A 12,254-nucleotide genomic window follows, 5' to 3' on the forward strand; every position below is an offset into this window, starting at 1 on the left:
TCTTACAAATGCCAGGGAGCAGGGAAAGGACTTGATCTATGATGCATGCCAAAAATAAAAACAGCCCCACAGCTCCTGACCTAAAGGTTTTCTCTGCTCTTACAGGCTGGTAGCAAAGAGGCTGTTAAAGCTGTCAGCCCCACTGGAGGGCATTGTCTATATTGCTGGGGACTCCTGCCAAAGGGAGATAGAGTGGGAGGGGGGTGAGTGAGGTGAAGCCTGAAGGCTTAAAAAAATGGAAACAGCATCACAGGGGTTGTCTTAGGCACTGCAAACCTCTCCTGGCAAATTAATGCAACTGCACCAAGGGCATGAACAAACCAAATCCTTCAAAGGGTTCTTTTTCTGTCTGTGTTTGTTCTTCTATCTCCAGGCCCTAAGGAAATCTATACTATTTCCCTGATTCCCTTTCACCTTCACAGATCTGGGTGCAGTGATCAGCCTGGCACGCTTCAATCATTTATAGCGGGAGAAGCCCTTTTTTTACAAAGCCTCTTCTTATTGCTATGAAAGGGACTTGAAATGCATCTCCTGGAGATGTTCAAACAACCGTCCTCGCTGCATTATAAAAAGATCGTACTCCTCCTTGGCATGTCCCTAGAGCCTGCTTAAAACTTCTGCTCATTTCTTTCAACCCTCAGTGGTGTGCGCATATGCATGCATGCTCGTGCACACACACACACACACACACTCACATCACGCTTCTGATCTATTACACACCAGGGTCACTCCACTGAGTTCCTGCTGGTGGAAATAGGAGGAGTAACAAGCTGAAAAAGGGGGTCTGTCTGCTTTTTCTTCCTGACTCCCAATTGCACGGTAGAGCCCAAGTCTTTTAAACCCTTAGCCTAGCAACAGAGAGAGTCTCTGCCCGGCCTAGAACTAGAGCGGCGGATATTGCTGTGGGAATAGCTGTTGAGATTGCAAGAACGAGGGGCCATGACTGACTTCTTTTAAATACCATGCGCAAAATAGCTCTGGGTTTCTATGAGAACCACACTCCAGTGCATACAGGAGAGCCTGTAGCTTCTTTGCCTTGGATACCCCTCTTTAAATTTTGCTTGTCTGGTTGGGTTATAAATATAGAAACATAAGCCTCCAGGTTTTTTTCTCCAAACATGTCCCTCCCATCTTAGCATAATCTACTCAATTCCTCCAGCTGCTCCTATACTTGGTATGAGTTTTTCTCCCCTTCTCCTCCTCCTCCTCCCACTCCCTTGCTCCTTCCCAGGCTGACATTGTGGGCCTGGTGGCCAATCGGCTTCTCCAGAAGATCAAATGTCACTATAACATGAGGACTTAATTACCTTGGAACGTTTGCAGATCCTGCAGCCCGTCCCATTCGGCAGGGAACTCACCACTTCTCTCAGCTTCCCCCTCTCAGGTAAGAAGGAGATTAGGTGGGGGACATGTCTGTGTGAGTGGAGAGGGGACAGCAGACAGGGCCCTCAGTCTAAATGGGGAAAACCAGGGGGGCCATGACTCTTGCTCATGAATAAGACTGAGTCTCAGACCTCCGGCACTCAGATGAAGGTGCTGTGGAGAGAAATGGACCTATTCTTTTTCTTACCTACTCAGAGGGGGATTTGTTGACCTTGTTGGAGGCTTAAGAATGTTCATGAAGATCTGAATTGTCTGATATATAGTAGAGATTCCTATGGATCGGGGAAAATCCGCACCAAAGCCCAAGGCCCTGTGGATGAGAACTAAGTGACATGGCACCTCCCATGACCTTGAGGTTGTCATGAATATTGAAGTGATGAAGCAAAAAGTACATGTGCCAAACACGCTTTGTAAAGCCTGGGATGAGCTGACTGTTTAAAGCACTGCCAGGAGTTTTGTTTTGAACCCAACCCTGCAAGAAAGCAAAGGGCTGAGGCTGGGGGAGAGGGTTACATGAAGAAGACGTGTTGAGTATTGGTACACCTCAGGAAGATGTCCAAAGGCAGGAAGGGTAACTGTAAAAGGATGAAGCAGCTTATTGCTTGGATAAGCCTAGTATTCATTTTTAAAGGAGAAAAGGGAGTGTGAGAGAAAAAAATGAAGGAGCCCCTCCTCATCTGTTAAAAAAATGCGTGTCTGTTTTGGAGCTGGGGAATGAAGATGGGTTAAATTAAAAGTAGCACTATGAGATTTTTTTGTTATTAGCTCAAAATGCCATGAACTACAGTAGCTATCTCTCTGAGATCTGACCTCCTGGTGTGTAGTGCTGAGTTGTTTCTAGGGGCAAACAGGAGAGTGTCAAAATCAAGATAGTTCAGAAAAGAGGACTAAGATGGGAGGTGCTACAAAGAGAAGATTTCTTTATGTGTTCTTTCTGCCCTCCATGGAGATAATTCTAACAAGAATGCCTCGTCCTGGCAGGGATCTGTCAGCTAGGTGATCACTTACAGCAGTAAGTAAGCAGTGATTCGGTAACTGTGTAGGGAAGCAGAAGAAACCCAACAGACAGCTTGGACACCAAGGGGGGTGGGGGACACTGGGCTAAGTTTCTAGCATCCCAGAAGAGTTGTCAGCTCACACTGGCTAGCAGGTGCCATTTTGTGGAAGGGGTTACACCAAGATGTGTATTGAAATTGAAGAGAACTGTAAAAAGGCCATGCGTTCATGTGTGGCCCAAGAGCCCCTTTCTCAACCCTCTTCAACAGCTTGCTTGGTGAGTGAGTATTGCAGACTACTCAGCATTCCTCACAACTCCCCAGGGTCAGATGGGATATTATTACAGATGGCTCACTGGTGTGTTTTTCTCCTTATGCAGCCAGGCCTAATTATCTCTGAAAGCTTGGGAGGGAGGGTGTCAGCAAAGAGGGTGCCTGCCCTTTGCATGCTGAGTACATACACCATAGATCAAGTTGAGGTGGAGGCTAGTGGCTAAAGTGTTGATTGCTGTGTTGCGTGAATGCAGCTGTGTGGTGCTAAACTGTCGGTGACAAAGCGGGGGAAGCCTAAGTGGTGCAAGTCACCTTTCATACCGCTGCACTGTGTCCTACATTAGTGGTTTGCACTGGGTGTGGCTGCACTGGTGTAAAAGCCCAGGGTAGATAAGCCCTCTTACAGTGAAAGGATTGGTGGTTGCAAAGGCAAGTTGCAAAGGTAGGGGTGCATGCGCAGGAGTGGAGAAGAAGGTGGGTTTGGGGTTTCATTTCTCTTTTTTAAAGTCATCTTATTCCTAGCAAGCCCTGGCACTGGAGTCAGAGAGCCCACAGGCACAAATGGATAGGATTATGATTACTGATACTGTAAGCTCTTTGGGGGCAGGGAGTGTCATTTTGTTCTGTGTTTCTACAGTGCCTAGCACAATGGGATGCTTGTCCATGAATGGATTTCCTAGGTGCTACAGCACTACAAGTAATAAATTACTGTGTTAAGAGTGAACAGGATGCAGTTTTCACTTTGGGTGTTGGTTTCTGGCCCCCAAAATAGAATCACTTTTATCTTCCAAAACAGTGAATAGTTCAGGGAGGAAGAATTCCACCAAAGGGGGAAGGGGAGGGAGGGAATGGAGGATATACATAGAAAATGTTATTAGATGTGTCAGATTTACAGGAGTTCCTGCCAGGGAACTATACCCATCTGCTGCTTGATAGATTGTACCCAGACATCTCACCTGACAGCTATTCCTGCCATTCCTGCCAGGTCTGCTCTTTGATGCATGTGCATTTTCTTCCTCCCTCCTTTTTTAATAATCTCGCTACCTTACATCCCTTGTATGGCAGGCAGTGTCTGGATAAGGAGAGAGAATGATTGATAAGAGGTTTATTTTCATAGATGGCCTCTGAAGAGCAAGGGAGTGAATTCAATCTGTCAGCTGGCAGATGGGTACATTCTCAGCTGTTAAGATGCTCCCTAGGAGATGGTAGCTGTGTTCTTTATGCCAAGAAGGAACTGATTTGGACCAAATGGAACATATAGTTCAGAGCAAGACACATAGACAAGTTTGCTGGACAGAATTATGGTCTACCTTAATATGACTAGGAACAGAATATTTACCCTTTACATTGACCCCATAATAATTTATGGGGCATCATTCATATATGGTATGAAATAAATATACTCATTTGCTTCTTCTGCTTTTTGAATGGTGAATGAAGCACGTATATTTTTAGTTTAATTTCTGGAGGCCCCAAATATCAAGCCCTGAAAATCTTAAACTTAAAAAGGAAACAATGTAGGTCTTACGCTCTTGAATTAAATATGGAAAATAAACCTTGGCATTGACAAAACTGGGGTTTAGAAGGCAGACTGATGATCAGTCAAGCCAATATTTTTTGCATATGTTTAGATTTGGTTCAAATAGTGGGCATCAATAATAATAATAATAATAAATAAATTATTAACCCATAAACCTCAGTCAAGTTCAGGGCCCATGTTGCTGGACACTGTACAGGTATAAAATAAAAGACAGTTCCTGTCTCAGGAACTAAGTCTAAATTATTGGTAGTTTTTGCTTTGTAATATCTGTGATGACAAAAGGTGTCTCTACTAGGGGCCTGATCCAAAGCCAACTGGAGTCTTTCCATTGACTTCCATGAGCTTTGGATCAGGCCTCAGCTGCACAAAATATTGCTATTTGTATTTTGTTGTATTTATTTATTTCCAATTGAGTGTAAGCAAAGTTTCATTTATTCATTGTTTGAACACATGAAGTAACTACATGAATAATGCAATGAAGCCAGTCGAATAAAGTGATTTTGGCTCCCATTATAACCAATGGAAGTTTTGCCACTGACTTTAATTGAAACTAGATAAGGCCCCCTACTCATTGAGAGCTATTAAGGGTCCAGTCGTGCTGTCCTTTCTCAGGCAAGAGCTTGATTAGCCTCACTGTGCGGGGCGGGCTGCCTGGGCAAGATCTCAGGAGCAGGCACTACATATCAACTCTTTGTTGGAATGAATAAACCTGATGTTGTGTTTGGCAGAGATTGCCATGCCAAAGTGCTTTTGTCAAGTATTATTGGTCTTCATCAGTAAAACAATGGATCTCCATTCCAGTGAGACACACTCTAACCCCAACCCCTCAATAAGAACAGTCATTAAAAATAAAGGCTAGAATAACTGGGGAGGGGCACAAGATGGAAAAATTCTATTACAGATTCTGAACATCATAAGACTAGGGAGTATTTGGAGCCAGGGTTTTTGTGGATTTTTTTGGCCCATTATAAACCTAAAGGCCATTTGCAAACTTTAGTTCCTGATCTAGGCTTGGATTTTGTAAATCAGAGTCTGGGAATTTGGGGATCTGGAGCCTTCTTTTTATTGATTCTGGCCCATCTCTGCATATTGTTTGCCTTCTTCTTTGTATTACTAACTATTATTATTATTAATGTATCTATTTACTAATTTTGCCTACTTCCCAGAAGCCCCATCCGGAGTGGGCCCTCACTGTGCAAGGCATTGTACAAACAGATACAAAGATGTGGGCCCTGCTCAGAAGATCTCACAGCCTCATCATATTTTATAGCATGCTAATGGGTGCCTTGTAGAATCCCACTGGTTTTCTCAGACTGTCAACAAGTATGGAAGAATTTGTGGGAAAACCTGATATGCCCACACCTCATCGAGATGTCCTTAAAGGAAGAGAACAGCGAAATGTCAACAGGATGAGCTCATTCTGAGAATCGTTAAAAGACTCACTTTGTGTCCCAAAGAATCCCATTGATTTCAGTGGGTTTTGGTTCAGGTCTTTAAAGCAGGATAGCATGCACTGCACTGTGTAGCTACCCTGGATTTGATCACAAAAAAGTGTGAGCCCTTAAATACTCACAATATAAATGTGCATCAAGACCTGTCTAGGCCTCAGTCCCCCAAATACACTACTGCAAGTCCGTTGACTCCACTGAAATTGGATTGGCAAGAGCGAGGGGAGAAATTAGTTCAAAGTTTTTTTAAAAAGCTATGCTACCTTCAGACTTTAAAGGACAGAAATCCAGGTATATATACTGCAGGGAGAGAAAAAGAGGGGGATCGTCCAAAATTCCCACAAACCCTTACAGGATCATCTAGATTGGAAAGGGCCGATAGTTGGTCTTCTAGGGCATTCCCCTGGCTCATGGCAGGATTTGCTCTGTAATGGCTCTGCTGCCCCACTCTATAAAGTATGGTACTTATTATTTATTAATTATTTGTATTATGGTAGTGCCTGGAAGCCCAAACTGAAATCTCCCATTTTGTTAGCCACTGTTCAAATACATAATAAGAGACAGTCCCTGCCCTGAAGAGTTTGTAATCTAAATAGATGAGGGGTAGGAGAAAATAAATATGATTACCCCTATTATACAGATGAACAATAGATTAGAATCCTGGTTCCTTGTTTCTTGGGGGAGCTGGAACCAGACCTGAGTTTATAAAACCAATCTCTAGTACTGATATATACAGCCACAAAAGGTACCTGGCCGCTACAACTTTCAAGACGTGTTTGGATGATGGAAAGGCGATAAAGGAGTAAATGAACAGGCAGAGCATTCCTGACCAGAATATATACATTTTAAGTCTTTTTAGGTGTTTACTCATGCTGTCCAATGTTATTGTTGGGAACTGGACAGGATCCCTTATACGGCAGGGCTAGTGCCTATGGGATTATTATACTCATCTGAAATAGAAACCTTCTGAGCTGCAGTTGTTCCTCTTGGACGTAAATCAGTCCGCCTGCTCCTTCAAGACTCCTCTCATATGTCGGCTAAGTAATGAAGTCATGAAAGTCATGGTTTGGGTTTCTCCGTGCGAAGAAGTCTTGTTTTCTAATTTAAGACCCATCCCGGACTTAGAGGAAGGTTGAGTGAAGGATCCCTACCCTCCGGAGCTCCTATTCCCTCCCCCCACCACTTCGAGGCAGCTAATTCCTTTAAAATAGCCATCTTTTCATCTGCCTCTCTCTCCGGAGAGCAGGGTGTGGAATTAATAGTTCTGCAGTGTTCACAGGAAATGCCAGCTAAGTCATCCTCTCTGGTAAATCACAGGACTATAGGGCCAGATCCTCTGCCGGTGTAAATTGGAACTCAATGGAACTATACTGATTTACACAGCAGATTTGAGGGCTAGAAAAGATCAGCTGAGCCATCTGGTCTGACCCCTTAATTTTTCAGGACTCTACTCCCTACACTACATCTACCTCTGTCCATTGGTTATAGTGCTAGCCTCGGACTCAGGAAACCCAAGTTCAATTCCCTGCTCTGCTGCAGACTTCTTGGGTGGTGTTAAGCAAATCACTGTCTCTCTGTGCCTCTGTTCTCCATTTGTAAAATGGGGATAACAGCATTTGCCAACCTCACAAGTGTGTTGTGAGGACACACACATTAAAGAGGGTGAGGCGCTCAAATACTGAAGTGATGGAGATCATACAAGTAACATAGACTTGTTTCAGTATCTATCGTATGATGTGAGTCTCAGCTGCAATAAATACTACAACCAGCCAAATAATACTGATCAAGCCCTCTCTTCTAAGAATCAGGCAAGTTTCCATACCCCAAGTTAGTCAGTGGATAATTTTTCACATGATTCAATTACATTTTCAAAGCTGGTACTATTCATTCAATAATTAAGGCCCTACTTACTGTGAGAGAGTGTGAAAATTGTGGCTCCCACAATATTAGGTTTCCACCACAGATTTTATTTTAATTAGCTTACTTTGCATAGTCCACAATTTTGCAAACATTTTGAGGTTTGCAACACACGCTTTCCCCCCATTTGTACAATAGAACCCCATTTATCTGAGCTGATAGTGGCTGGGGCTCAGGTTGTTGGCCCCACACATTAACAATTGTAAGATAGTTGCAGCAAAATGTCTGGTTATCCAAAAAAAAAAAAAAAAAATTAGCAGGCATAACGTAATACTTGAGTGTTTATATTGTTCGAGCGAATTTTTCTTAAACAATTAAAAAAAATTTAAAAATTGCTGCAATTAATAAAGGTCCATTGTTACTTTTCCAAGATTTTCCATGTCTTGTCCACAACTCAGCTGCAATTATTTGACAATAATCCCGCAGTTCAAGTAGGGCCTTAATTTATTTGACAGTTTTTTGGCATCAACAATCAACTAGCTTACTGCCAATATTTTTTTTACATTATTCTACCAGCTCCCATACATGCTTGGCTCTGGTTGTCCTTTTACCTACTCTACTTATAAAATTCATTGAACTCTTTGGAGTGACACCAGTGTCACACAGCTGTGAGAGAAGAATCGGGACTAGATTACAGCTGGCCAGTGGGGATGGACCTGTTTCCAAACACCTCTGATGTTTGAAATGCAAACCCAGATCCCAACCTGAACTCTTTGCCGCTCCTTGCATCCATGCTCATTAGCTTTGGTACAAAGCTAAAGGGCTGTATCTTTTTAGCTGACTTACTTTTCCTTTCCTCTCTCCCTCTCATTTGGTCTGACCAGCACAAGCCTCTATAGTTCCAAGAATGGTAGTGGTGGTGGGGATTTGTTACTCTCTAAGGCATCAAATGTCTTTCTTTTCAGCTTCAAACGTCAGCCCAACTGCTTCTGTTTTGGCATTTTTAGGAGACCCTGTTACTAATAACTTGCCTCTTGATTTCCGCCTTCTTCTAGAAACCCACCGGCAACATGTCTGACACCGAGGAAGTGTAAGTAGAAAGAAATCTGTCTGCATGTTAATCTGTTCAGCTGGGCCATTTCAAGCCAATCTGGGGGTTTCCGTGTGAAGGCAAAAGACTGGACCCCATGCTTACAAGAGCCAAGAGCTGTCCATTGAAGTCAATGGAAAGAGCTTGACTGACTTCAGTGAGCACTTGATGATGCACCAAGAGTCCAAACGCAGCCTTCGCTTCCCCCAGCCTTTGCCTGCCCCAAACTTTCCTACCAGGGTAAATCTGGAGCAGCAACACAAATCAGTGGAAACTGGTGCTGTTTCAGAACGTAGCAACCGATGTATATGGAGGGGGTGAACCAGGGTCATAGTGGATGGAAGTTTCCTATTAAACAGAAGTTAGACCTTACAATGTGCCCCCAGATAGGGTTGCATTATGGGGAGAGAGATCGCAGGAAGTGATTATTCCCCTCTATTCGGCATTGGTGAGGCCGCATTTCGAGTATTGTGTCCAGTTTTGAGCCCCCCACTACAAAACGGATGTGGAGAAGTTGGAGAGAGTCCAGCGGAGGGCAACAAAAATGATTAGGGGACTGGAGCACAGGACTTATGAGGAGAGGCTGAGAGAACTAGGCTTGTTTAGTCTGCAGAAGAGAAGAATGATGGGACATTTGATAGCAGCCTTTAACTACCTGAAAGGGGGTTCCAGGGAGGATGGGGCTAGGCTGTTCTCGGTGGTGGCAGATGACAGAACAAGGAGCAACGGTCTCAAGTTGCAGTGGGGGAGATCTAGGTTGGACATTAGGAAAAAGTTTTTCACTAGGAGGGTGGTGAAGCACTGGAATGGGTTACCTAGGGAGGTGGTGGAATCTCCATGTTTAGAGGTTTTTAAGCTGCGGCTTGACAAAACCCTCCCTGGGATTATTTAGCTGAGGTTAGTCCTGCTTTGAGCAGGGGGTTGGACTACATGACCTCCTGAGGTCCCTTCCAACTCTATGATTCTATGATTCTAACATCAGGTCAGGCCAGCGGACTTGAGTTGTGATGATTGAGGACCCTAAATCAGCATGAAGCAGCTTTTGCTTCACCCCATGCAGCACTGGAGAATGAGCAGTAAACCTCCTCCTTGTGCTGTAGACCCCAGGACTTAGGGAGCTCTTGCCACTGCTGATCTGGGAAAAATGGGTTTTGCCAATAACCCAATGCAAACTTTTACTACCTACAACCCACTCCCCTGCAAACATTTACCCACATGAGTGACTGGGGTTATTTGTGTGTGTACGTTTACACACATGAGTAAGACTTTGCAAGGTTGGGGCCATAATTGGTATTTTAAAATATGTAGTGATTTTATTAACCTAAAAACAAATGGGGATTGGGGGAGGGAAGGGAGATCTACTTGTGTTTTAAATGTAAATGTGGCATCTCACTGAAATACAGCCTAAAGCAGCACATTAACCTATTGTTAATGTAGAGTGGATGAAATCTAAATTCAGTTTGATCAAATTCTCTCTCTCTCTCTCTCTCTTTTCACAGGGATCAGGTAGAGGGTAAGTCTTATATCTCCTTGTCTCTAATTCTTTAAACATCAGCCGGGTGTATTTTTTAAGCAGCCTTTTTCCATTTTATGTTTCTACTGCATATTATTTTTCTTTTAAAAACGTACTTATACATATATATTTACTCTGGGTAAGGTTCTCAGCTGGTGTAAATACATGTATGTAACTTTTTTGACTTCATTAGAGCGATGCTGATACACACCAGCTGGTATCTATCTAATCTATCTAGCTAATCTAACTAGCCCCAGACTCTGATCACTTATATTGAGTAGCCTTTAATTCCATAAGTGGCCTTGTTGAGTTTAGTGGGGCTGTTTGTGGAATAAGGTCTCTTGAATTTGGCTCATAATAAATATAAAATCCTTTGTTATTCACCCAGTGGAGAATATATAATTCAGACTTTAAATGTGCTAGTTAGCAGCAGATTCATGTTTTGTTGGGTGTGGATGGATTTATTTTATTTTTGTAGGGCTGCTGCCATCTGCTGGTGATTGTTTTTATTTGCAACTTTATTCCCTGTGCATTTTGATTTTTTTTGTATTGTTATACCGTTTTCTACATTGACCCTTCTGTGTTGCTGTTTTGTTTTTACTTGCTAAAGTACTTGTAAGTCTCAATGGCCAGGACAAAATTTAATAAAATATTTCCCCCCATCTTCCCTCTCACTTTTTAATTCTCCCTCCTTCCCTCAAAGTCATTTAATTCAGTATTTATTTTTGTCGGTTTTGGACTGATCTCTCAGAAGCCATCTGTCTTGTGTCCCTCTTCCTGTCTGAGGTCATAGATTCAAACACAGGAGCTCTCTCAGAATATGTGCATCTATGAGGTGAAATACACTGTACGTTTGTTACGACATTTGGCTGAATGTTTGTTCATGTAGATGGTGCCACCATCGTACGTATTACATACATGACATTGGTTAGTGGTCCTGACTTTGCTCACTGCTGTGAAATGTTACATTAAATGTGGGCCTGAGTTCATCAATTATGTTCCTTTTTCTCTATTATTTGAGTTAGGTAACACATCAGTTTTTCACTGCAGCAGACTTTCCCCTTCAAACTGAGGCAATATGCCAAAATTTCAATCAGGGCTACATCTGAAGCTCACTGAAGTCAATGGAAGCCTCCCATTGACTCCAGTGGGTTTTGGATCGGGCCCTAGCTGAGCAAAACTGTTCCTAGCATGAAATTTCATAGCCATTTAATCACCTTTTGGAGCAGTTTAGCCATCATTTTTCTTCACGCAGGCATAACCTGCCTTTTACTAATAGCTGCAATTCAGGAGAATACTCAGTTGAAAAACCCAAACTTGGTACTTTCACTTAGTCTCACTGGGGATCTCTACTACTGTATATCCTCTTGAGCTGGTTGTTGCTGTCAGATCCAATGACAGAATCATTGCAGTCATTGAAATGATTCTGCACGTGTCACTTGTATACATGGTATGTATATGAAGCCACTGATTCCACAACCACCTACCTACAGAGTCTGATATCAGAGTATGAGAAGCCCATCAAAGTTTTGTTCTGATGACATAATACATGCAACTTTATACCTGCTGGAAAATGTTGGTGGGTGGAGTTCTGTGAACTCAGACAGAACCAGAATTTCCTGGACCTGATTCTGCTCTTGTTCGCAACAATTTTATACTAGTATTGATTACTTTGGAGCTGCTCCTGATTTACATCAGGGTGAGCTGGATTAGAATCAGACCTTTCCATTACAACTTGCTCATGAAGTTTTAGTTAAGCTGAGTGCAATAAGCTCAGTGCAATCACCCTCTTGATAAAGTGGTTATTTTTCTAACTTGCCCATGGATTCTTAATACGATTACACCAAGCAACTTGGAAATCGTTATGTTTTTTATAAGGACAGGGCTCTTTGTTGTCACTGGCTTCTTATCATCATGTCACCTTTTGCGGTCTATGTGTTGGAATGCTCAGCCTTGTTGTTCATTTTGCTGCTTTTTTTTTTTTTTATTTCAATGCAGAGGAATACGAAGAAGAAGGTAACAAAAAACTGGAACGTAATTTCTCTTTCTGTGACCCCACCTCTTTCGTTGCCTGTCTTTCACCTATCTCTTTGTTACATGCCACTAAAGGTGATCTGGAATGCTTGTTCAATAAATCAATCCAAACCCTTTTGGA

The 12,254-nt window shown here is 42.7% G+C and overlaps 1 long non-coding RNA gene across 1 annotated transcript; it reads left to right on the top strand.

The window, feature by feature from the left end:
• Positions 1 to 1,184: 1,184 nt before the first annotated feature.
• Positions 1,185 to 12,103, top strand: LOC137148081 (uncharacterized). Its single transcript, XR_010918434.1, has 3 exons — positions 1,185 to 1,384; positions 8,552 to 8,586; positions 10,086 to 12,103. It is a non-coding gene; the product is annotated as an uncharacterized lncRNA (long non-coding RNA).
• The last annotated feature ends 151 nt before the right edge of the window (positions 12,104 to 12,254 follow it).

This window comes from Emydura macquarii, unplaced genomic scaffold (genome assembly GCF_026122565.2).
Source record: "Emydura macquarii macquarii isolate MOO-44397 ecotype Brisbane River unplaced genomic scaffold, CSIRO-AGI_Emac_v2 contig_587, whole genome shotgun sequence".
NCBI lineage: Eukaryota > Metazoa > Chordata > Testudines > Chelidae > Emydura > Emydura macquarii.